The 27,329-nt window shown below is 37.6% G+C and overlaps 1 long non-coding RNA gene across 3 annotated transcripts; it reads right to left on the bottom strand.

The window, feature by feature from the left end:
• Nucleotides 1–19: 19 nt before the first annotated feature.
• Nucleotides 20–13,073, bottom strand: LOC106496065 (uncharacterized). 3 transcript variants are annotated; one of them, XR_001294531.2, is made up of 5 exons: nt 12,902–13,073; nt 10,061–10,160; nt 9,894–9,971; nt 1,232–1,292; nt 20–88 (listed from the first exon to the last, which is right to left on the bottom strand). It is a non-coding gene; the product is annotated as an uncharacterized lncRNA (long non-coding RNA). The 3 variants fall into 3 exon arrangements; XR_001294532.2 differs by lacking the exon at nt 12,902–13,073 and adding an exon at nt 10,461–10,565; XR_010886956.1 differs by lacking the exons at nt 20–88; nt 1,232–1,292 and adding an exon at nt 8,097–8,781.
• Between the last annotated feature and the right edge of the window lie 14,256 nt (nt 13,074–27,329).

Here is a 27,329-nt window from a genome sequence, read left to right as displayed (position 1 = left end):
GGTATTTCTCATGCTTGCTGTTTCTTATGCTTAAATGAATAAATATTTTTCATCTTAGAAGAATATCTTGCTGCTCTCAGACAGTGTCCTAGAGTAAAAACAAAGAAAAAAAGTCACAAATGAATGTTAAAATATTTAAATACTATGCTTATTTTCTTCTGGCATGTGGGCAGCTCAATATGATGATGTGGTGGTCAGGGAAGGAGTACTGGGGCAAAGGGAGATGGCACAACCATGAAGCACGTTGGCAGCTTTTATGGATGCATTCTTTGACCAAAGAACACGTACCTCTTAATGTCATTAATGATATTTGGTGATGTATCCTGTGCAGTGGGGAAAATCTTGGTTAAAACCCCATACAGATGGAACTGCATTAAGTTGTTTTCCAAGAGACCTAGCTGCAGCTAAGGCCACAGTATTTGCTGTTTAAGATTTCTAGGGAAACAAAAGACTGATATTTTACTCACTATCCCTAATGTGCTCGCTTCTTGCAAGGGGAGGGGAAGAGCAGAAGGTACAGTAAGCCCTATACTTACTATTTTTTTTTTAACATTCTGCAGTCAGATGGATTGTTTTCTCTAGACCTTTCTCAGAGCTGAAATCAAATTTCTAGATTGAAAAGCTTATTACTCCTGGTGTTGAGTTGATCTTATAATAGCACAGAAAAACATAATCCGTACTTTGACATGAATGTCACTATGATGAATTGGAGTGTTAAAGGAGGAACATATTTTGCCACTGGAAGCCAAATTTCAAGATATTAGGCTTTACTCCAAATTGGATGCAAACTCCAGGTATTGGCACATATAGCCAGTTAAGAAGTCATGTCTTCCACTTGTTTTATTTATATGCTTGAGAGCCTTTACATGGGATTTTGCCAGTTAGATCACATCTTGTGAGGGATTTGGAGAAGTAGACAGACTTCAGAGGCCAAAAAAGCCTGTTCAGCTAGGTAAACTTCACCTTCAATTACATTTGTGTAAATTTGTATGAACTGCACTGATATGGGATTTAGTTCAAATTTACAGTAGTATAACCCATAGCAGAAGTTGGGTCCAAACAACCAATATGAACAAACAAAGTCATTTCATTCTGATACAGAAGGCTTTGTCCTATGTTTACCACATGCATTCAATGAAGATTATATTGCCTTCCATGAGTTGTGTAACTTTTTTTTTCTTTTTTGGGGTATTCATTATCAGCATAGGAGTTATTCTAATTATTTGAATACCTCTGGTTTCCATGGAATTTCCATTGACTGAAAACCCCAGTTGCAGAGGGGGATTTGAAATCTGTAGGAGGACAGAGAAAATCTTAATGTTTGAGAATGTTTCAAATTTTCATGAGAAGTAAAACAAGAAAAATCTTTGAGCCCTAATTCTATCCCAGGCTAAATGCTTTATTGGTGTTATGATGATATCAGTAATGGTGTGGGTCAGCCATGTTTACACTCATGGGGGTACAGACAGAACCAGCTGTCCCAGCATTTTAGGTACCACTGATCCTTAAGCTTGCGAGCAGGTATCTCACTGTAGCTTACCTCTTTGTGAAAAAAACACGATACATATTTCCTACAAGGAAAATCCAAATGTGTACAAGATCTAAAGGAATAAAACCCACTCCTCTTTGGATTTGGTGATGGCAGTAGCTTCTTTGTCCTCATTATTCAACTGCTCGTGAGTGTGTGACCCTACTCTCATTTCTGTGAACTTAACTGAGCTAAGGCTGTTTCAGATTGAATGTTCCTTTGGGTTCAGCAAATTACTTCTTTCTCTTAAAAAAAAAAAAAAAAAAAAAGTAAATCCAGAAATCTTTTGCTTTAGATGTCAAGTTGAATCATGCATAGGAATAAGTTTGTTCTTTCATTTTTTTTGAGATCAGTTGATCGATTGATCTATTGACTTATTTACCTACCTATCTATCTATCTATTGATATAGACATAGACAGACAAAAATATATGATGACTTATATAAATAAATAGGGCCAAAACATAGAGCTGATGGGCTAACTCATTTTTTTCTCACAAACTCTTAGAAATAGATTAAGCATTTTCATTAATGCAGATTTTTCACACATTCACACAAACAACCAAAGAGACATGGATAGTTTTAACTGAAGAAATAAGATTTGCCAAAATGGGCCTACCATGCCAACAGTGATGCTACTTTGGAGGTCCAAAATAACTTTGCCCCTAGCTCACTCCTTCAACTCATAATCTAAATCTAGTGAATCAGGTATTATTAATGTTACTACTATAGCCATATCTCAAATCTGAAGTGACACAGTTAGCTAACTGTGTAGCCACATGGCCAGAAAATGTATAGGCAATGACTCATTTTAGGTTGGATGAAAATATGTACTCTGCAATGAATAGGTGCTTTACACAGTGTTAGGTCAGAGTATCAAAAAACACTGTAAAGCCTCCTGTCTTCTGAAAATCTAATCTTGTTTAAGGTATGTAGATGTGCCTTGCTGGCTGTCAAGGTCTCCAGACTCAGAGCCTTGAAAGAGAGATGTAATTAAGATTTAATATAAATTTGACTGGAGAGGCATTCAGTCACTTTGAAGGCTTAAAGAAAGGCTTTTCATTTTGAAGGTTGGAAGAGCTATGAAGAACTATCCTCGGGTGATTTTCATAGCTTTTATACAGATCAAATTGACAAGTAAAACTAGGTGCCTTGTTCTCTGCTCTTTCTCATGAGCCTCTTTGCATAATAGGTTCTCTTTGGTGCATATTTGTTCCTGGTCCTCTGGTGCTGGAGCCTTATGTTTCTGAAGGGAGGGAAGGCAGTCAGTAGGTGATTTCTGAGGGAAGAGATTGATCACACACTGGTAATGGCATAAATGGGGTCTAAAGTAATTGGAAAGTCTAAAGCAATGGCAACCTGAGGGCTGGTGTTAGGAAAGTATTGGGGAAAACCCTCAAGCAAAACTTATGTTTCAGAACTTCTCCACCCACTGAAAATGTAAGCTGAATATTTCCTGTAGCCTAGAAGCAAGCCTCCCGCTTTTTCACTAGGGAAGTTGTTGCCTAATTTTAGCAGCTCCAAAGAACACTACAGTGCAGTCTTAATTTTAGGACTAAAAAAGAAAATCTGTCAAGCAGGTGTTGGTGAACTCCTTTAACAAAATGACTTGAGAAGTGATCTAGCTCTCAAGTGATGTACCTCAGTGAGCTTCAGGGAAGAAAATACAGCAGAGCTTGACCATTTCCTCTCTGGTGGTTGATAATTCTGTTGCTACAACTTGTCTTCTAGCTCAGTCAATGGGATAGAATAAGTGTTATGGGGAAGCTGTTTGTTGGGAGGCCTATCAATCAATTTCTCACAATCTTCGTAAGGTCACGCATCCAGAATTTTCAGACTTTTATTCCTAAAGAAGTTTTAGGGGTTAAGACAGTGAAGATTAAAGAGTTACTGGAATGTCTGTCTGTCTGACAGGAGCATCAGGATGTGCAATAGTGTCTCCCCAATGCTCCCCTTCAGCTGGCAGCTTCACAGTTCTTCTATGCACAAAAACAGGGAGATGAAAGCAACATTATCAGATAATCCTGAAAGGCAATCCAGATTACTCCAGATAGTGTTCCAGATAACAATTCACAAATTATTGGAATTATACCAGACATCAGTTAATAGCAATTATGTTTAATGTAGGAGAATGCTTAGTGGGTGGGAATACTTCTTCCGCAAGCCTTTTTATATTCTTCCCTTCACTCAATTATGTAGGCTTACTTTTTGAAGTAAATCCTAGTCAAATCTAAAGAATAGCACAAACAAGTGACAACAGATGATGGACCAGTTGTGCCAGAGGATCGCTTACAAATTAGTTAATAGGAAGAAAGAGGAGACATTTCAGTGAGACTGCAAATTGGCGTGATTATCAGAAAATTCATTTTTATCTGAAAAGACAGTTGTTAGAGCTGGCCTCTGGTGTATCCTATGGGTTTTGTTTTCCAATAGCTTGGTCTATGCTACATAAGCTGCCAGTATGAAAAGTCAGCTAAGAGGGTCTTCTTTGTTACAAGAGTTCCTGTCTGCTGATCTCACAGTCAGTATCTGATTTCTAAAGCAGTTCCAACAGCAAAAGAACTCAACAGCAAATACCAAGGAACAGTTTACTAAAACCATGTGTTCCTAAATAAATGAGAATATTGGGAAACCTTGATGTGTGGTATCCTAGTCCTGTTAGCATTTTTCTTCTGTGTTCAAGGCTAATGTTCTTGGCCAGAGATCTCGGTTCATGAGGAACTTCAACTGTAAACATCCACAGCACACCTTCCATCACAATTACGGTTTTCAAGTATTTCTGGGCTATGGCTTTTTGGAAGCAGCCATGACCTCATGGCAGGTTGTTTGCTGGAGCACCCCAGTTATATTTGACCAGAGAGACCTGCCCAAATGAAGCCACTGCACTTTGCAGCAGAACTAAACCACAAACATGAAAATAGTGAGCTAATGAAGCTAGATTGTTTTTGGTACTGTAATTATCCTTTTAGTTAAGTGGAGACCCACACATGCTGCTAAGCAAATCCCTTCTCTGCATCACAGTCCTTAAGATGTGCCAGGTAGAGTAAATCACTTCTTCAGTTTTGATTTTCAACACCTGCTTTTTCCAAACACAGAAGCACCACACTTTGCCAAGCCAATTTTATACTGTTTTCAACAATCATGAAAAAGAATCTGAAATATGTTAGTCTTGCATCAAAATGATCTCATTTCAGTCATATAATTTTAAACTGAGAAAAGGACCAAAATTATACTGAAAGAAAGTAGTTCTCACAGTTAGCAATTTCAAATACCATTCATCAAGCACTTTTACGTAAACTAACATACGCAAGGTTCAATCTTTGAGTAATTTTTTTTCAATTAGATTACTTTCAGTTTGTTTTGGTGTTAGGAGATACCAGCTTAAAATATTGAAGCTTTCCAGAACACAGGGCATTTTGGCAGTGAAACTTTGCTGGAAGGACATTTGCCTATCAACATTTTGCAAGCATAAGCCCAAACAAACAAAACATTGTTCTTTCTATTGAGCCAGCTGAAAGGCCTGCTCTGTGCATATAGTGCAACTAGCAGCTACTTACAATCTGTGAGTATTGCTTTGCTTCTTTTATTCCTAGGTCCATATGTTTACTGGTGGATACTTTTTTTCCTGTCTTTGGCTGAAATCTTCTCAGAGCATATTTTTACTTTGTTTCTTTATATTTTCTTGCAAAATGTATTTGCTAAGGTTAAAATTGTTTTAGCTGCCAATTTTCACAAGTGATTTTCATTAAGATCTTGTAAAAATAGAAACAGTCTCATAAACATTTCTACCACATCTTGTTGAATGTATTTAAAAAAATTTTTTTTAATCTAGCTCTTCTACATATTTTCCGAAAAAGAGTATCTTCCCCTCAGTGTCTGTGCTTTGTCTGTAAATATAATTCAGTAAATCAATTGAACCTGTTCTGACTTATGTTAGGAATATTATATTAAACCTCTGCCTTTTATTGGCCCTTTGCCACTTTCTTTTATAGCCTGACACCAAACAATCACAGTTATTATGGAAATGAGACCAAAACTGGTGCAAAATTTGTTCTGCTCTAACCTTATGTTCATTGAGAAGAATTCTCAGCCCATAAGTTTAGGCTTTCTTTTTTTTTTTCCATAAACTGCTGAAAAAGTGGAAGTTGAATCTTGCTTGTGCTTTCATAGGTTACTCTAAGGACAGGTGCATCAGGAGAAGAAACAGATCTTCTGATGGAGTGCAATTTCCAAAAAGAGATTGTACAATGTAGATCTCAATGTTGATCTGCAGGGGTGTTGTAGATCTGCATCTGAACCAGGATGACAGGACACTCTCAGTAATATCAAATCTTGAGGTCTTGTTGGTGTTGTTTTGAGATAATCACTGACATCAATTAGCACCTCCAATGACGGATTCATCCAGCTTATCTCAGGCTAGGAAGACTTAGGATCTCAGTGACTAAAATGGGAATCTAACCAGCTAGCTAACTTTATTTGACGCAGCTAAAGCTTGGTGAGACCAACTCCATCCAGAGTGCAAACTGCTGTATCTAAGAAATTCAATCTGCTAATGTTCAGGCCCCATAAAACTGAGCCACAAATAATTGAGACACCACTGAGGAGAACTCATTACTAACCTTTGGGGTGGGAGCTGTAAATTATTAGTGCACTTAAGCCCTGGGACAGTATCGACAATGTTGCCATGTAGCCAGTGCTGAGCTACAGGGGAAATGATACGGCATTAATGCAGAGGTAAGACAGATTGGACAGTAAAAAAAGTAAGTGCTTAAGACACAAAACAGCTCTCTGGCTCTCTCCCAGAATACCGCAGTGCTTACTGGTGTCACTTTCCTGCTCCTGCATTTTCTTTGCTGTTATGTCTGAACTGAATCTAGAAGAGGAAGTATCGTGAGTGAGAAAATTGCAGCTCAACCTGCAGCCTGCATTCAGCTTTGTAAAAAAGAAATACTTTGGCATAATTTAACAGAAAACTGGAGTTAACAGTCCTAGAAGATCAATGAGCTCCATGGAGGCTTTTACATAGTTGTGAGCCTTTGTCTGTTGTCAGCTTAACCTCCATATGTAAAGAAAGGCAGTATTTTGTACTAAATGGATGCAGGTCCTGCTTTTTGGGTCAACAGGGCGGCTTCCTTGATTTTAGGTATGCAGGTTTAAAATATTCCTCAGTTTCAGTATTAAATGTTGACCTGGTAATGAGCCCATTATGGATATCTGAAGGAGAACCTTTTCTTCATTCATTTTGCTAGATAAGCATGGGTTAAAATGGTAGGATGATTTTGAGCAGTCTTTGTGTCTTATTTGGGAATGTTTGTCATAAATCAAGCAGTTACTGTGGCCTTCACTGTCTGTTACAAAATTCAAGAGCCTCTTCTTATTGCTGCTGAAAGAATCATTTTCTTCTATAAGAGTAAAGGCAGGTTGCAATGTTGACTGCAGGGAATCTGTTTGACCCCAAGATTTTTCTTTGTCGAAGACAGCTGACACTTGTTGTGTTTACAACTGTTGACATCATTCAGCCTTTGAGTTGCTCAGAAAGGTCAGACTTAACCAGACCCACGCAAGAGGTGTCTGCTGTGGCCATGAGTGCTGTAGGCACAGGTGTGATGGCAACCATGGTAGCAGGGACTGCAGCTGTCTTGCTCTCTGCAGGTGGCTGAATGCGGCTACTGCACTGGGAAGAGCTGTAAATCAGACCTTCAGGGCAGCAGGGTTGCTTACTTTCACTGACCAGTCCTAGTGAAGACAGTCATCAAGAAATATTTTAACACTTGCTGTATACCACTAGCTAGACAGAGGGCTGCAAATTTCCATCAGAAAGACATGCTAAAAGGAAAAGTAGTATGTTTTCTGAGTTCCATCATGGTCAGTAACTCTCAGAGAAGCAATTAGGTAGAAATTTCCTAGGAAGTTTGAGGATATGATCATTAAAGTATGTCTCAGGGTGTATGTACACCACTGACAGCAATGCTTAGTGGAGGGAGTCCTAGGTTGCCTCAGAAAGGCTGGTATCAGTTAAGAATTCCTACACTGAGCAATGCAGTTTTCAGCAGATGTGTACCAGAAATATGCGGCATGTTGCTCATTTTCACCCTGCACATTTTAAGCTTTAGCTAGAAAAGCTCGAGTGGTTGTTTGCTCAAAAAGACCATTCTGGCACAGCAGTAAAAGAGAGGGGGGCAAGCGAAACTTGGTAATGGCATTGGTAACAGCATGTGTTCAGGAGATACTGTGAGCCAGGGTTTCTCCTTACAGCTTTGCCTGATTATATGTCATATACGCACACACGTGCACACACACACACACACACACACACACACACACACACACACAGATATGTGTGTGTATATGTATATATGTACAAAGGAAAGGGGCTTCAAATGAGCCTGCTCCCTCCACCACCCTGGAGAAAATATTTTTGAAATTGTATAAGCAACATCTTACTGGAGTCACTGGGACTCCTTAGAAGCATGCTGATGAGCCAGACATATAAAATCCTCTGAGAAATCAAGATCTTGACATATTATATACAAACTACTCCTCTAAGGAAATCTGATTTAATTGCACTTTAGGACATTGCTACCAGGAAAAGCTGATCATAGATAATGCAACACAGTCTTCCAAACTCCAGGGATAGACACACAAAACATGGCCAAACTGTAGTTATTACTCTCCAAAGCTGAGGAATTCAGCAAGCACATTAAATGGGGAGCAAAAGACAAGTTTTTTTTCGGAGAGCCATCTGAGCATACAACTTCAGGCTATGCCAAACAATGTTATCAAAACACTGATTAAAATTATCACAGATACAGGTCAACTACTAGATCACACAACTCATCCCCCCCCCTCCCCCCAAAAAATCTATAACATTTCCTGATGTACATTTACAGGTAGTCAAATGCTACATTCAGTAAGTCTTCTCATCACAACTGGTTCCTTTAAGCAAAAGGTTGCTGTACTATCACAAATCTAACATGAAATTTTGAAATATCTTTTCAAACAGTATTTGAAGTGGTATCACTGATGATCAGGCTGCAGCTCCGTGGTTTCATAGTTACTCCAAGAATTTTCAGCCTCCAGGCTGAAATGTTATAGCTCTTTACTAAAGAATCGCTGTTGGTGTGCTGGCATACTGCATGACCAGCCAGTGATTTCTGGGACAGTCTTCCTATGAAGCTGACTTGCAAAGGACTGTACATCAAATGGCAGGCAGAGACCACCACAAGTCATTTTATGTGGATAGAACAAATTCAGCTGAAATGGAAAGGAAACCACTTTAATAACCATTACTCCTAACACCTATTACTCATATCTGGAAAGAGTAAATATATCAGGAGTGATCCATCTAGGAATATTCACCCTTGGCTGTATTTTACAAAGCAGCAGAAAGTCGAGAGGGTAACAGAAAAAGAGTTCCCTGTAATTAATAGGGGCTGAAGATCAGATTGCATTAACCCACAGTGTTCCAGCTTCCAGTTTGAACAGAAACTCTGACAGAAACCCTAAAGCCAAACAAAGTTAGGATTCTGCGTGAGAATAAACTGAGTAAACAAAGATGTATTCCACCTCCATGAGTTGATTATTTTGAATATCAGCTGCCACCTCAGCCATTAAGTCATAAGCGATAAGGTAAGCTGAAGGAAGAACCATAGAAGTGTAAATGAAAATACAAATGTTCATACCTAGAGATATAGGCAACTGAACATCAGATGCTGAAAAGATACTTAAAAAGACACATACTGCTCTAAGGGTTGGAGCTTAGTTTCCTAAAGCAGAAAAAGGAGGCAACAATCCAAAACTCCAACAAATTGACAACATCGGTTTCTGTGTTAAATCCTTTTAAACTACTTTCAGCACTGCCTTTGAGAAAAATTTAGCAAAAGTCTTGACCTCCATACTGTTTCCTACTGTCAGCCTTCCTGGGGAACAGAGTAGGGAGCAGAGAGGATGAGGGGCACACGGACACGCTCCTTCCCTTCTCACAGCAGTCTGGAGCCCAGTACGGATGAGGTTCCTCTTTTTGTCTCCTCCTCTCATCTTCCCCAAAGATTTGTGCAAAAGGTACCAATGGCTCATCCCCCACCCCTGCAGTGTTTGCTTGCTATACTGGAAGGAAGGGGCTGGATGTTCCTAGTATAACCCTTAGCAGAGGAGAAACCAGCACATATGAACTTAATCCTGCTACTGCTGTACTATTTAATTAACATGAATGAAGGAGAGATTGGTACATAAAGAGGAAGTATCCTGATATCTGACAAGAATTCAAGATAACTTTGGCAAGTTATTATTAGGATATTTTCCCTGTCCTTGGAATATTTAATCCCTACCTGCTAGTATGTCTCTGTTTCCTATAGGCAGCTCCTCACCTTGCATGTTGGAGTCAGTCCATTGTGGTCCAAGGTGTGCAACTCCCAGGCACTGCTAAGTCCATGGTGCAACACATGCTGACAAGAAAAGGTGAAACAGCTTTTTTGGACCTGTGTGCAAGCTCACAAACTAGCAGATGTTTAAAATCATTAGCTTATTACTTTACCCAGCCAGCAGGAGAGGGACTGAGGCCTTTGCTGCAAGAACTGGTTACAGCTGTGGTACTGGAAATACCCACAAACCAAGAGAGTCATGGAGGAGGAAAGCTTACAAAATGGAGACAGAATATCTGTATAAATTGTGTGTAACATCTGAAGTAGAGAAATTACTGCAAAAGAAACCCAACTATCATAAAATGTTGCACATGTACACACATATATATGTGCATATACACACATGTATATACACACATCTGTATATGCATATATACCTGTAGATGAACATACATATTGTACTTACTACATATATATATACACACATATATACACATATGATGTCCTTTAAGAACAAGAGGAATTTGGCTGCTCCAAGTAAAATCAATGCCAAAATAAGATATAGCTCATTACCTTCTTTTTCTAAGCAGCTCACTCTTATACTGAGCTCCACATTGCTAAGAAAACAGAGACACCATTAAACAGGTTATTCCCCAACAGATCACCTTCAGGTGTTAAATGAACTGTTGGGGAAAAAAAGAAAAAGAATATAAGCTACCTCTATTTATGATGTTAGTTGGTCATGCACAATCTTTCCACTTTGCTTGGAAGAGGTCTAATAAAAAGAGCTCCAAGACAGCTGAATAGAATTGTGTTAGGACCCTAAAAATACTAATATTATCCCTCCTGTTGTACCCAAACTGAAATCTACATAAATGAGACCAAACCAGGAAAGCAAGGTTGTGTCACTGTTGCCAAGAGTTCTAGAGCAAATAGAATGAGAAAACAGAAATACAGAAACATGAGGAATAGACTGTTCTGCACACACAGAACACTTCCTCTAATATGCACTTCCACAAAAGTTATATATGTTGGTAAAGAATGTGAAAACTGTAAGCTAGGGAACATTTGTGACTCTGAGGATCCTGAAAATAGAATTCTTAATAAGGAGTTAAATGATAATGCTGAAAAACTGTAGAGCTATTGGGACATCCACTTTACACCCTCATTATGCTTTGCAAATAAATACAACTGGTAAGAGAAATGCATTACACTCATCTTAATCGGATTAAATCTAAGCAATGTATTTTGTTTTTTTTCTATTTCTCCAACCTGAGCATGATCGATAACTACAGTTAGACATGGTCATAATATCTAAATAAATAGCAATCTTAATTTTGGTTCAGTGTCAAAGCAATGCTACCTGGCTGAATAGAAACAAATGAAGCACTAGCAAAGATCATTTAAAATAAAAGGTGGAGAGTGTTTTGTTTAGATGTATCATATGAAGTGAAGAATAAAAAGAGCATAAAAATAGTGACAAATCAAAATCTGCAGCTCAATCTGTTCTTTGATTGTTGGGAAATACAGATTTATTTTTTCCCTGAGCCTTTTCTACTTCCTCTGTACACTTTGCTGGCAAAATCTGGTCTGTTATAGGCAACTACCTTCCATGTAGTTACGGCCAAGAAAAAAAGGAAAGGATGAAAGATTTTAATTTACAGTATCTTTTGCCCCCACATATATATCTAAACTCATTGTATCTTCAGGACATTTTCTTGACCAAATTACACTTTACATAGCTTTGATAGTCTTCCTTTATACAGTGCTTGTTTTTGGCAATATCTAGCTATCAACAGTAATTATATAGACATCCTGCTAATGCTTCACTCTGACTCTGCATATACGCATATGACAGGTGACAAACTGAAACTGGAGGAAAGTGGGCTTCCAGATTCCAACAGTTGTGACCTTGCATTAGTGTGTCACCAGAATGAAAACTTATTTAGTTAGCACTGTTAATTTCTGTCACGTCTATTCTATAATCTACTTAGAAAATACATCAGCTTTCATATATAATTCAAAACAAAATATGGAATTAAATAATAACAACATTAATATGGGAAGAATTTAAAGCTATGTTACTCTGACTGTCTGAAGTAGATACTTAGTGGTTGCCAAGTATCTACGCTGGAGGGAAAAGCTGTATTTCAATATTATCTTAAACAGAAATATTGTCTGTGTCTTCCACTCCTTTGCACTCAAGTAGATAGAAAATATGAAGTTAGACATTTTACCCAAAGAGTAAAGCTGTTTAAATAAGAACATAGCCAGACTACAACTCCTTCTGGCTTGTTTCAAGTTGAAGGTCATAAGAAATGGTATTAAAAATGGATTTTGTTTTGGTTTGGTTTGGTTTTGAAAATGAAATACACTTGTGTTGAAAATAATAAGATTTCCCTAGCTTTCAGGTATTTGATTATTTATATTTTTCTTCTTGGATGTCAGACATGTTTTCAAAGTCAATGTTAATTGGGGTGGAAACTCTATTAGCAGAACTACTAAGATGTAATAAAAAACAGTGTTTGATTAGACCCTCAATAAAAAATAACAGAAACAATGAAGCTGATGATTCTGATGAATGTCTGATTACAGAAAGTCTGCTTCTTCCCTGAGAAGAGAAAGAAGGATTATTTCATTAACCATCTTTGTTAAATGATTAAGATAAAGATTAAGAAAGCAAAACAAATTTATTTTAATGAATTGGGCAAAAGTAAGCTTTGGTATCTCTAACAATGACAGCTCTAAATATCAATAAAAAAAGTTAGTAAGAGCAATTATTGAAGTCTATTTAAACCCTAAATTTTCTAATTCTAATATAAACCATTTGGTGCTCATGTAATAAATAAGTCCACCAAGATGCCCTGCTAACTTCAGGTTTTAGCATATTTTTCAAGAACTGGTGGCTCTCCAAAAGTCTGAACATTTGTATCACATCAGAACCCCCCCCCCCCCAAAAAAAGCACTTATTATGAGAGAGAGAGAAAGAAAAAAAAAAGATAACTTGATCTTACCATACTGTGATCTTTGTAGTGTGCCAAGAATTAACATGATTTAGGTATCAGCACCTCATGGGCAACCTCTTAACAGTTTCTGAATTCTCTTTAAGCAGAGCAAATATTCTTCCCTGATTTGATAGTTCTGCCATTTCTCCCCCAAATGTGGAAACCTTGGAGACTATGGCCAACTTTGGAAAACTGCAGACATTTCACTGGTCTACTGCAGTAAGGTATGCTGCATTTGTGCAATATGGTGTAGTCATTTACTAAAAAAGGAAATCCTTGAGGAAAAAGTAAATGTATCCTGTCAGACTGAAAGCCTCCCCTATATAATTGAAGTTTGCTGACTAAAAGGATGGCTGTGTCATAAAATGCAGTTCTCAGGTCCTCACAGCATATGAGTGTGTGGTTCAGGTGGGTAGTGCAGCTACACGTGTGCATGCACAGCGTGCTCATACCTGCAGTAATGCCAGCATACTTTCAGCTCCGCTATTTATGAAACTAAAGCAAAATAGTAAGCCTGTACAGTTTTGGTGCCCCTCTACTACTTGACACATGCAAACTTCTAAGAAAAACTCTTGTTTGGATTAGATATTCCACTTAGTTATTAGCTCTGTTGTATATCCTTTCTGCTCTGTTTATAGCATCGGTAACATACACAGAAGGACTGGAAAGCATCAACAGTCAAAATACTGAGCACTGAAAAGGTCAAATATATTGTAGGAAGCCATCAGCATTTGCAGATTCATTGTCATGGAAAACTCTGTAATGAGGCAGAATGTTAAGAGGAGCTAATCTATGGTGAACTTGCTGCCAAATCAAACTCTGAATTCCTTAAAAAAGAAAAAATAGTCAGAAGTTTAGGCAAATATCTCAAAACAGTTTTTTGCATGTACAGAAATCTTTTCAATTGCAGAAATTGCCTGAAGTAGTGAAAAATCAATACATTAAACCAAGATCTATTGCTAATTGGGTGGTAGCTGTTTTCACAGACAGTGGCTTCGTGAATATTCTCGAAAATGTATTTCTATATCATAAGCTCTTTGTGTGCATTCTTAACAATAAAATCAGAGGAATCACAACAGGAGAAGCAAACGCTGACCACATATTAAGACTGATTATTTTACTACTACAGACTGGTCTGTCATCTTTGTATTAGGCCAAGACATTTAGAGTGCTAACACTTGGTAAGTTTGCTTTGGCTTGGTGGTTCTGTGGATGAGAAAGGACACCAGGTGAAATGAAAATCATTCACAGAAAAATTCAGAAAATTTCACAGAAGTCTTCGTGGTTCTACCAGGATCAATAGCCCTTTATCCAACGCTAATATTTTCTTCTGCATAAATTGCATAATGAGTTTCCATTCAACATAAAAAAATGGAGAACATCTATGTTAAGCAGCATTAAAATAATTGCATTCATGCACGAAAGATTTTATCTTGTATTTGGAGGGTCAAGGTTTGTTCAAAGATGTTTACAGTGGAGAAAACTTAGAGCATCTTGAGACCTTGTCTATATCTGGACATTTGTTTCTATGCTTGTCCTTTCATTACTGGCTCACATGGAGGCAAAGCATTTCATCCACATCAGTGCTACTTCAGCACAATAATTGCTGCATCCTAGATTCTATTCCTGCTATTTTCAATGAATGCCCCACTTTTTTTTTAAAGAATGTTAGAAGAAAAGCTCTTTTACAACATGTGTGAAACTTTGTCTTTTGCCTTTAGTGTTCTAGTGGTGACACTTGAATATTCTAATCACCACAAAGTGGGAACAGGACTCATTCACACCATTATTTTGATCTGTGGTTGCAGTAGAAAAGCCACTCTTACACTTACCTTGGTGATTTTTTTTGCCACTAATATAGCAAAGGTTATTCAGATGGCAAAACTCCTGAATTGTGTATGTAGCTATAATTTTAACTACAATAATTTAAAAATGCATTTAAAAGTGTGTGCATTCCTTAGACCCAGAAGAGCAGGCAAGTACACAGAGTTAGAAGAACATTTTTGCATGCAAATATTAATAAAAGAGTGTTCAGTAATGGATATTATATGTGGAGATTAGAAAGGATCATACAAGAAGAGGGTTGTATTTCAAATTGCTATACAAAATAAGGGTCTAATGCATGTGACTTTCTGAGTAATATATTTATTAGGGAATCAGATGCTTCTCACACATGTTCACCTGAGTTCGCACCAAAGTCTTTCACTCACCAGCTGCCATCCTGAAGACTGTAATCGTTGTGCCTCTTGCTTCAGCACAGAGAACCTGGGCCATCCATGCCAGCTGCCTGACTCTTAAATCGCGAGCAGCTCTTTGGCTCAGACGCCGCAAGTCTCAGTAAACCATCCTACCTCTTCCCATGACCCCATGAGCACTCATCAGCTCTCCGAAGCCCTGGTCGTCCAGCCCCTTCTTCCCTGCTTTGCAAACCGAAGGGCATTTCATTATTTCGTGAGTTCCAGACAACTCCTTCAGCCCTGATTTCAGCTCAGTGGAATAATGAAATGCCCCTCTGTGTACAACCACAGAGAGAGTTAGTTTTTTCAGACAAACAACCCTGAGGGACAAAAATGAAAGTATTCTTAGCTAACTTCTTTATTTCCTCCTAAAGTTTCCCCTTTTCTCAGACAGTGGAGACATTCCCTTTCCAGATTTCAATTGACTTCTGAGCTGTCTTCAAAGTTTGCCTCTCTGCTGCAGATTTTCAATAATTAGGAAAACTAGAGACCTCTGGCAAATGTTACATTATTATATATATTAAAAAAAAAAGGAATTCAAGCTTCTCAAAGTCACCATGATGGAGTAAACAGCTGTGTCACATACACACTGTTTGCAGGCCACAAAAACTGTTTTTTGTAAGGAAAAATTCAGATTTTCCTCTCATGTAAACTGAGGAATCTTAATCTGCTCAGGAGAAGGAGATGTGGCAAAGAACAGGGAAAGGAAAAGGGAAAAAAAGTGAAGAGAAAAGTTAGGAATCAAACTCTGATTTATTTCACACACATCTCTACTGTTTTGACTGCTCTTTTGAGAATCCTGGCAGCAAAATAGTTCTGTTTTCCTTCTATCTGCAAATCTCTTTGACAAACCAATCAGACAGACACTGTAAAACTCAGGATGGATAAGCTTCTTCAGCAGTGGCATTTCTGGTATTTCAGTGTTTATGTAGAGAGGGGTTTTCAGTTCATGTGATTCACTGGAAAAAAAGGATTGATGCTGTGTACTTTGCTGAATTCCAGTTTCCTGCAGTGAACTGTGAGTGTTGAGTGTGCACAGGCAGTGTATGAAGAAAGAAAGAAACCATTTATCCCAATGAAAGGATTTTTTTTCCTTATATTATGAGGAAATGTATTGTTATATTGTCAAGCCATGAGGCTGGTGCACCTCCAAACAGCTAAAAGTAGTTGTGCTTTGGATTTCAGAAGGATTTTTCCAAAAATCCTTAAAAAAACATTTGAGTCAAGGTTGAGCTTCCTAACATTTGCCCAGTCTGGAAACATAACAAAAAAACAAACCAAAACAACAACAACAAAAGACACCTCCTCCCCATCCCCTGCCCCAACCCTGCAATAAAAGGGAAAGAAATAAAAATAAGCTGTTCTAGAAAACTGTGAACTGTGCTTTCATTATATGACGACTAGTACTATGTGCTGTAGGATCTTGATGTTGGAGCTAATTGTTAGGGCCTAACACACCACACATAGTCAAATAATAATCAGTGGAAAAATACATCAACTTGTTTGTGTATGATCCCCACACATTTAAAAGGGATTTGAGTGTTCTCCAAAGTGACTGATTAATGATATTAGAGGTCTATCTGCTATGAATAGGCATAAAGTCAGATAGAACACAGTATGCTGGTTCACCACTAAAACTAATCCAGTCCTTTTGAAAATCATTTGCATTATCAAAAGTTTTGTGGAATGGTTTATGACTGTGGAGCCACTGAGATGGGAGAACAAGAGATAAGAAATTTGCAAGGTTCATTCGTCAGAGCTTCACGAAGTCCTCTTTGAGGTCTACTTCATGGTTTTGCAGGGGCAAGTAAATGGGTTTGCACAGGGTTGCAAGAAGAAGCACGTATCTTGAACTCATGCATCGTGTAAAGTTGTATCTTGGAGGAGGGAGATTTAATGTATAAACTAAAAAAGTAACTTCAGAATGAAGGGAAACTTTGGCTGATTTACAATTCCTCTCCAACTGTAACTCAGTAACTAAAAGCCGTGCTTACCTGGTGCACAACAACATGCATGTAAGTCGTCAGTGACATTTTTAGCAATGTAGTTACTTTGGCCTAGCTTCACAGAGATGACCGAGATTAACTTGCTCTTACGCTGATCCTTAATTCCCCTGAAGTCTCATAGACTTGCATACCTAGATGCTTCTCAAAGTCTCACTGGGGGCCTGCAGGAATCTTCATATACCTAAATCATTTTTAAACATAGCTCTAAATTAATGTTTCTAAAAATTACTTCCTCTTATTTCATATTATAGGCACCATGTGCCAATGTACCTACATGCCAGCAGTGATCCCTCTGGATTCCTCATGAAAGGACACCAACGTCTTCTAAAAGGGCCTACAAACAGGAGTATCCCATAATTCTTGTTATTGGTTCTTGAAATCAGTGCGGCCAACCCTGAAGAAATCCAGAAAACTAGAAATGGTTGAAGAACATTAACATTAATACTACACAATTTTCTGAAAGGTTAAAGATTCAGTTTGAATCATAATATGGAAGATTAAAAACTTAGAATTGTTATGTACAAATCTTTATAGTATATATATGCTAATGATTTCTGAAATAACTTTGTTCTGACTAGTAGGATATATGATCTTTTCCTGATGATATGGTTGATTCTGAAGGACATATTTCAGGCATGCATCATGCCTAGAGGCTCTCTGGGTGGGCTGATGTGGGACATTAGCAGTGGCAACAGTAAAAGCCACCTGGAAATTGACAGATCACTTAGGAAACAAATGGAATTCCTGAGTATTTTAAAGCTAGCTGTTGTGCTGGAGTATACAGATAAATGGTAGTTTGCATTCCACAAGAACTGTATCTATTAAGAGACAAAACACAGTATGCATCTAAGGTAATGATTTCTGGCAGGGCTTCAAAGGAGTAAAACTGTGCCTGAAACACAGTTAGTGCATTATACCATTAGTAGTTAGGGACATCATCAATTTTAAGCTGCTTTGTTTTCTTCTTGCTGTCTTCCTACCCATTACTTTCAGAATCATGATTACATTCTTTGTTCTCACCTCTAGTTCATCAGTGTAAATTTTGTAATGGCTAGGCCAGCAGATGAGGGCTGTGTTACAAGCAAGTCCTCTAGTTTAAGGTGTGCCATACTTTTAGACGGGTATCCTGATGATCAACAGTTGCAAAGTCTACTGAAGCTCAACTCACTCATGACTGTCCAGATGAAACAAAATGTGGAAAGTACTGTGCCAGGTTCTGCTACCTCAGAGCTGCAACAACTTAAAATAGTTGGCTTCCAGCAGAAAACACAGCATCTCTGTTATGGGAACATCATCTCTGGTACAGGAAGCAGAGACTCTCATTCTGAAAGGCAGCAAAATTGTCCTTACACATACCACCACCCAATTCTGAGGCACCAAAATGCAAGTGACATTTGACAAACACCAAACTTCAGTATTTAAAAAAGTGAAAATCAGGTAGGAATATAACTTGCTGTTTAAGAGTCTGAATTCACAATATTTCTATCACTACAAAAGAAAATAGACATGTTCTGCAGGAAAAGAAAAAAAAAAAAGAAAGAAAAAAAAATGGCAGTTTCCTGGAGGAGTGGATTACACTTGCAATAAGGATCTCAGTCCTAGGGTTTTTTTACCACATCCAAAATGGACTCCATAATTTCTTTCTTAAACATAGAACACTGGACTCAGATGCATTGCTAAAGTACATGGGACAGTACTGATATACATTTTGCAGGGAAGAATTGTGAGGTGATGTCTTCATACTACCATTGACTCATTTAATTTCTGAGTCTAGTGACCCAGGACTCTTGATTTAAGAAACTACAGACAGTGGAAGCTGATAAGAAAAAAGGTTATATAAAAGCTTAGTGAACAGGAAAACAACCCTGTCTTGCCTTGAAATGGCTGAATAACTTTTACTTTTAAAGCCTTTCATTGTGTTATTACATGATTGTCTTACAAAATGTTGGGCTTGCAGATGTGCTTGGGTAGAAAGCAGCAGAGACTTGTGGATGTTATCACCAAGAGAATCATATTTGTCTTGTAATTTTTTGTCTTTCAAGATTAACAACCAAGGATCAGTCTACCATGACTGGAATTTCTAACATTGTAAAATTCTTTAAAGAAGCAGCATAATATTATCCTTTAGCTGTTATGCTTAAACAGTAGACATATCCTTGTGTAGCATTAAAATATCTTATCTGCCACCTAACAGGGTGGGCAAACAAACGCAATTTTACACATGAAACACAGGTGACATACTGGGATCCATATACTCTACCTTCAAGAGCATGATTAAAATATTCGGACTTTTAGGAAAGTACTATAAAATGTAAAATAAAATAAAGAAATATTCCCTGTGCTCTAAAAGCACAGATCAGTGATAAGAACAAATTCCACTTAAAAGTTGTATAGGAAACAATATTATTCAGGTTCAGTATGGCTCTTAGTTCACAGGGACTCTGTGTTACAGTTCATTGGTCTACTCAATCTATTTTTAATTAAAACTTTTTGCTGCCCTAAGCTTAGACTAATCCCTGAGAATTATAGATGGAGACAGATATATTATACAGACCAGAAATGAGAAATAGTTACTGACAGCTACCCGTAAAGAACTAATCTGGGTTTTTCAGGTTATCATATGTGGGTTTCGGAAGTGAGGTTTAATACGCAGGTGGGCATCCAAGATTTTGTTTCAACCTGAAATAAAATAACCTCAGAGCACTGAGGTCTGTAATTTATCTCTTGGTTTAATTTAGCAACTACAACAAACCAATATGTGTTTTTCTGTGTGTTCAAAAATGCAGAGTCATACAAAAACAATGGCTCTTAACTTTAGAAAATCCATTCTCCAAACCTTGAAAAATGGCTGATTTTTAAACCATTCAAAGTACTGAACGATTTTTAAGGCAGATCTCCAGTAAACGGGTGGATGTATTTCAGTTATTATAATGGGTGCTACAGAAGAGTCAGTGCCCTCCCAAGCTGCACAGTAGAGATGCAGCTGGGGGGAGAACGGGGGAAATCAGCCACAAAGGCAATTGGCTTCCATAAAATTACTCATAAAATTAATGACAGAAAAGACTTAAAACTTTCACTACCACTGTGTGTAACAAGCAGCTTAGTGTCCTCACTGTATACCCTCTGTGGAAGGGTAAGGGAGGTCCCACTCTTTCCCTGGTTAAGCTCAATGAAGATGTTCTTTAGATTAGGATGTTCAGGAGGAAGGAAGAACATTAATTTGGTGGCATGCTCTCTCTACTGTATTCCCTCCCTTAAACGTTTCTAAGTACTCTTCCTCAGGGTATAAACAGTCCTGTTTTCATTCAGAGCTGCTGTAGTTTGCAGTGAGGCAGGTAATCACACAGTGAGCATTCTGGCAATGTGTTTCATGTATTTTTAAATTATAATGGTGCCAGATTCTTGCAAATAATATCACAAAATGTCCAGTCAAATGTCCACTGAGACTAAATTACCTGCACTACATTAATCCTGTTAAACTGAAATGTGTTCAGAGGACTGCTGACTCTGACATAGATCAACACTGCTGCTTTCAACCAGAGTTACAGCAATTTACACCATCGTATTACCTGCATTATAAAGCTTTAGCAACTCACAAATACAGTAACGAAGATAGAACAATGGGATGCAAGAAAAGCAGTAGAGCAAGAACCAAGTAATGAAGCTGGATCCCATTTATCCAGGTTCATTCTAATATCGCATAATCCTATACTTATGACTAAGTTTTATATGACTATTCCCTGTTAATAAAAATGGTAATACTCTAATAGCCCTATCCTGCTTTACAACTGTGATTGGTAACTCTCTCACTGAAGTTGACTGGATAAATTTGGGGACAGAGGTTATAACTTTCTGGCCACCACATCATACTGAGCACATTCTGAAAAATCCAAATGCAGTTTCTAAGAAGAATTCAGAACAAACTTACTTATACTTATTTACTTTAAATCCCTTCAGGGAAGGCTTCTATTTCCTTAAGAAATGAAGCACTCATCAATGACAATGACTCTCATCTATGGCTTGTCTTTGTTGCCAAACACAGCATTCAGGATACTTGCAGAATTTTTTTTTCTTCTTTCTTTTTTTTTTTTTTTGGTGGGGGAGGGAGCAGAGAGATATCTAATTTTATCCCAATTTAGGGTTGACTTTAAAATCCTCCTGTCACTTAGGTGAATACTGTGAGAAACATGAGGTAAACTGAGCCACAAAGAGGACTGTAATTTCAGCCTCACCTAGATGTCTAAAATACCTCGCTCCCAAAATATTCTCACAGTGACAGAGGTAACATGCATGAATTATTTCAATGGGGAGAGGAGGGATAAAAAGTTGTAAAGTCATCTTATTAAATGATCTCAGGTTCATTCAATAAGATGAAGCTTTGTTCTTAGTTTTGACTTTGTGAAAAAGGAAACTGCAATCTATATCTGAAAAATCCATCTAAAAAGAATACCTGTTGCTGCCAGTAAAACATCAGCTAAGGAAGAAGCTGCATGTGGGAGTACGGCCACTTGTCTTCTCTTGTAAAGGTATTTTTGAAGAAAGCAATGTAGACACATAACTGATAAATGATACAGGAAATGGAATTGCCCTTGCTCCTTTGTTAGATGCCTATCAAGGAAAATATATCACCAAATAACTTATGATTCTCCACTGAGTTAAGATGAACAGCTTCCATAAGATGTCCTCTTGAAAACACTTTTTTTCTGAGCCTAAGTATTTTGATTAGACTTGGAGCAAATTGGCAGCAAAATTATTACAGTCTTTGCCAATGTGCTGGCAAGAAACAGAAACAGTTGTCGGTATGGAAGCCAAAAGAGCTGCTCAAGTGAGGAAGTATTTCTGTATTGTTTATCATCTTGCTCTGCATTTTTTTTTTTTTTTGGAAATGGAAAGAATGACAAAGTAAATGTGATATCAAACTAATTAAGAGAAACAAAGAGAGAGGATAAACCTTGAAACAAGAAACAGAGCTGTGTTAAGTACCTTTATGTCTCCTCCCTTATCTAAAGCAACCTTCCTTAAAACTGTGAGATTCATGTGGCTGAAAAAGCTCTGGCTAGGATCTCAGGTTGCAATGCACTTGATTTGTTTAGCTCTTTCACCAACTACCATGACTCCAAATTTTGATAGTTATCCATTCTTAATTAGAGGAAAGTGTCACAACAAGGTCTTCCTAATATTCCCTGATTTATATCTGTCATAGCAGCCTTGTGAGACAACTGTCATCTGGCAGTCCTTTTCCTGCTCTCTCTCTTCTTGTCTGCAGCTTAAGATCTGGTCCATTGACTTGAGTAATTTGGTCTTCAGTTGCACATATCAAAGCAATTTACAAGCAAGTACTCATTAATAAGGCACAAATGAACAGTGAAGTAAGTATTAGAGTCCTGTTATTTTTTACATCCTCCTTACTGATTTGGGATACTAAGCCAACAACAGCACATCTAAAGCCACAGTTAAATACAGTATTAATTTATTATTTGTTTTATTCATTCCTTCACCTAAAACTATCTATGGCTTTTAAAATAACATGCTTGGACAGCAGTTATGTTCTGAAACTTCTTACTCATTTGGAACTTTTTACTATCTTGTCCAAACCATTACCAAAAGAAAAATCTTCTACTATAAGCATATAAAAAGAGGATTAGGAACACCAGCTTTTATGTAACAAGTATTTCATAAAGATAATTTTTAATCATGCCCTGGCTGTGAAATACTGGCTTACAGAACATTTTTATTTCTCTTTTAATTTTATAATTTAGGAAGACCATCAGGAAGAAGATAACAAATTCTATGTAAACATGATTTATCAAGATTAGTTGTCTAAATGACCTGTATTTTTATAAAATGCCCATGATAGTGATAGCTGAAAAATGTTGTTATAGAGCAGCATCTTAGTCCTCGTAAACACACTCAAGACGTACACCATGGTCTCTAGGGACTGTGTGGATAAACAGCCTATCTGTAGCAGGTGTTATAGCAGCTATTCTTGCAACAACAATGGAAGGCTGTTTAACATCAGAAATGTCTTAATTGTGAAGGAAGGGCTGATGACATATCCTCCTGGCAGCTGGTCAGAGGTCTCAGCCTGTTCAAAAGGTTAAGACATAACAAGAAGCTCTCTATTGCTGGGGAAAGGCATCTCAGCTGGGGGCACCACACACACACTGCAATACAGAGCTGCTGCTACATAAATCATGTTTTTCAAAGTCTCCTGTTCAGAGCAGGTTTTCCACAATTTCACCCTCATTTTCTCTGCTTCAGGAAATACAAGCTTGAATACCTTGAGAGCTTATTCTGCAGGCTGTCTGCAGTTCAAGAAAGCAAAGGAACCATAAGCTGTTCACCCATGGGATGTCTTAGTACCTATAATTACTTCATGTACCTTGACCAGTCTCTTCTCCCCAAATGAGGGCATGTCTATTAGGTAACATGAAAGATGCAACCTGCCTGCTGTCTATGTTGTACCTTGAGCGTTTCCTTAGAGACATCGGAAACAGCACTGCACATGGCAAAAATGTGTAATGACATTCTTTCTCATGAGGTATCTTACACCAAAGGTAAAGAAACCTCACAGGCAGTGATAGAGACTGAGCTTGTAAATACAGTCTGAAACGTTCTCAAATTCACATAGAAGAAATTAAGTTCTGAGAATAACACTGGTGTTTTTGCACTGAAACCATAATTTCTGTTTGAAGTATAGTGTCTATTTTGAAAAGACAGCCTGTGTTGATTTAATAGCTTCAGGTGGCATGGAAACCACTCCACTCTTAATAGAATGCTTTATTTTTAGTTTGAATTCACCTCCACCAGCTTCCTACTCTTGATCTCCTTATGCTTTTTTTCTTCTAAAATCCATAAATCTTTTCTATGTAGGTACTTTTAAAGTTAGATCAAGTCACGGGCTAACCTCTTGTTGGATTATTTGATGGACTGATACCTTAAATCTTCCACAGTAGAAGGCTCTTAAATCTTTCCCTGTTCAGTCCATTTTTCAGACTTCACACCATCTTTATAGAGCTTTTCCAATTTTATATATCAGTTTCAAATATGTCTGTTAGGCACAGTAACAGCCTCACTGATGCCATAAAAGGAAAGAACATTTTCTTCTTCCTACTAGTATTCTCTGACTTCTCCCATCTCTGATCATATTTAGGATGTATTTCTCAAGTATCTTTTTAAATCAAAGGACACCTTTTCCAAAAAGGGGATCTTTTAAAAAAGCATACCATTTTGGGGTGACAATTTCCTATTTATCTTTTAGACTGAGCTTGTCCTGAGAGACTTCATTGACTTCGTGATGTGTTTTTTTTTAAAAGAATATGTGAGCTAAGCCAAAAAAACTTCCTGATCTGACCTCTCTGCAGATATTATCCTACTCTGCCGCATCATTTAAGTCTTAAGGTCCTAAGCCTATAAAGGACCATAGAGACTGTGATACTTTCTTCTCAAGTGGCCTGTAAAAACTTTCTGCAACTTGAGACTCATGTGAGTTAGTTACAGAAAGAAAAATGTGTTTGTTTCAGACCTTTATTGAACATATAGGGGTCATCCACAAGAGATGGCAATGGATAGTGCCCAATCAGGCCTCATATTACTATTGGTAAAGCAAGGAAAACAAAAGATCATATGTCAGTAACTGTATCCAGGACAATCTTTTACTCTCTGTATTCATCCTGAGAAAACACACAAGAAAAGAAAGCATAAAGCACTCGGCCTGAATTATACACATTGTACTATTATAGTTGAAAAATGACAGAAAACAGCCTGTACTTCCTTTGAAAATAAAAGCACAAGAAAACAAACACAAATCTGCCTCATAGGTAGACAGCAGCTGTGCTTGCACTGTGATGCTCTCTGGGAAAAGAGTAACAGCTTCCTTCCTCTGTCTAACAGATAAAAGCTTCTTTTAGCCAGTGCAATAGCATGTTGCATCCTACAAGAGGTACTGCCTCACTGCACACCTAGATCAATGCTGAAACAAGCTCCAGAGGTAGGATGGAAACCAAGAAGAGAAAAAGCAATGAGGACATCTGCATGGAAACAAAACCAGGAGTGCTTCTTGAGTGTTCAACTCATAGTCCTTTATAGATAGATGTGCGTTCTTACACACAGGTCACCACATGAAGGTCTGAAGATGGAACAGCTTGTCCAAGATCTGAACATAAGTTAGTAACTGATTACACAAGCATTAAGACTTCAGGACCTTTCTTAAGGATCTAATCCATGGGACTGTAAACTACTCAGATTGAATTTCTTGGGAAACAGACCATTGCTATGGGATATTCGGAAAAAAAGCATCTAAGGCACCCTGAGAAAAGAACCATTATGATGAGATTCTATCACAATCACTCTAAAATCTATTTCATGCAACACAGCATGCAAACTGCTTTTCTAAATAATTCAGTAAAATTGCATTGACTGATGTAGCACTATTTTGGAGAACAACAGGTTGGAATCCTTCTCTATAGAATTCCCGAACCAATCTCTGCATCTTTTGAGACTTTTCTACACAGTGATGAGACTTTGCCTACTCTGCCTTGTTTTAGAATCAAATGTACTACAGTATTTTTAATGTTATTCAATATTAGATCTGATCAAATATTTTTCCTTAAAGAGTTCCGTTGGTGAAAACTCTAATTTTTGAACCCCAAATGTTTTGATTCTGTGAATTCTTGCAGAGCAAACAGCAGGATTTCATTTACTGAGCATGTTTCTGTGGGAGTCCCTTAGTTCCCAGCTACGTGCCATGGCCACAGCCCAAACCAGCACCCTTTCCAGGCTCTTGTGTGATCCTGAGCCAGGATTCCAGGGCCCTGCTATGATGTTTCTATGTCCCAATAAGGTTTTGCAGGATCCCTGGAGTGGGATGTCTGGGAACTAAATCCCTAATGCATCCACTGGGGGGGAAGAAAAATAAAATAAAATAAAGAGAGAGAGATAAGATAAAATAATATATAGCAATGTCTAGCCCTATAATGTAGACACCTCAGACTTTTCCACTAAAAATGAAGGTGCAAAATGGCTTCAATGATATATATGTGTACTAATAACACACCAAGATCTAATCACCTATGGATAATGGCTTTCAAGGAAAGAAGTCCTTCCCATTTTCCTGAAGTCCTTTTTAATTCATGTTACAAATGTTTGACAATAATTTTCCATGGTGCCTCAGATCAAATTCCATGGCTGCAGATAATCAAAGGGTTTCAGGACTGTGATCTTTAAAGGCATCACTTTAACTTTTCAAGGCTCTTTCTTCTTCTTCTTCTTCTTCTTCATCATCTTTTTTAACTTATCCAATAAATCTACATTTTCAGAAATTTAACTTTAAAGTGTTATCCTTTTCTTTTTATTTCCCGATGAAAACCATTTGATAAGTTCTTTGTTGAGTAAATAATCCTCTGAAACTTTTGGGAGCATATTTCTCCATACTATTTGCAAGAGAGTCTCAGACAAACTCTCTCTCCCTCTTGAGATATTAGACACACATCTGATCAATGGTCCTCAATTAACAAGAAAGTGAAATTCAGACTTGTGCTTAATAAAAGTGACGCCTTCCCACATTCCAAGTAAAGCTGTATCAACCAACTCTCATTCCTTAAGAAATAACACGTCTTTCCACTGTTATTACTCATCTACAAAGTCTTTACAAGTACTGTTATTAAGCTTCTTTTGATGCTTGCTCAGAATAGCTCAGAGAGTGGTGATTTTGCATTGCCCCAGCTCATTTCTCAACAACACAGTGATTTTGACTTTGAAGCAATGCCTTGGAATTAATGTTCCTGTGGGCAAATTAATCTTTTTTGTAACATTAGTGTTTTCACTAAACGTGAAAAAATAGTTTCTACTTCATCATAAACAATTCCCTCTTTATAATAGGAATAGAAGTTCCTTCATCTTTATATTTTCCAAGACACCTTTCTCTGCTGTTTCATTATTTCTTTTAATAAAACCATATTATTCATTCCTTCTAATGATTTAGGTTTTTACAACAGTTACTTAGGACAGTGACTGCCAGTTTGTTAGTGCGATGTACTGGTTGCAGCCCAAGCATGGCAAAACCTAGATTTCCTGTTAGTCATAGCTTCAGTCTTTTTGTGCCTCAGTCCTGCATCTGCATAAGGGCAGTAATAATGGCAATTTAATTAAATTCAAAATTCTGAGGTTCTCATATGCAACAATAATAGGTGCCCT

This window comes from Apteryx mantelli, chromosome Z (genome assembly GCF_036417845.1).
Source record: "Apteryx mantelli isolate bAptMan1 chromosome Z, bAptMan1.hap1, whole genome shotgun sequence".
Classification (NCBI taxonomy): Eukaryota; Metazoa; Chordata; class Aves; order Apterygiformes; family Apterygidae; genus Apteryx; species Apteryx mantelli.
This window is presented reverse-complemented; position numbering and strand designations above follow the sequence as displayed.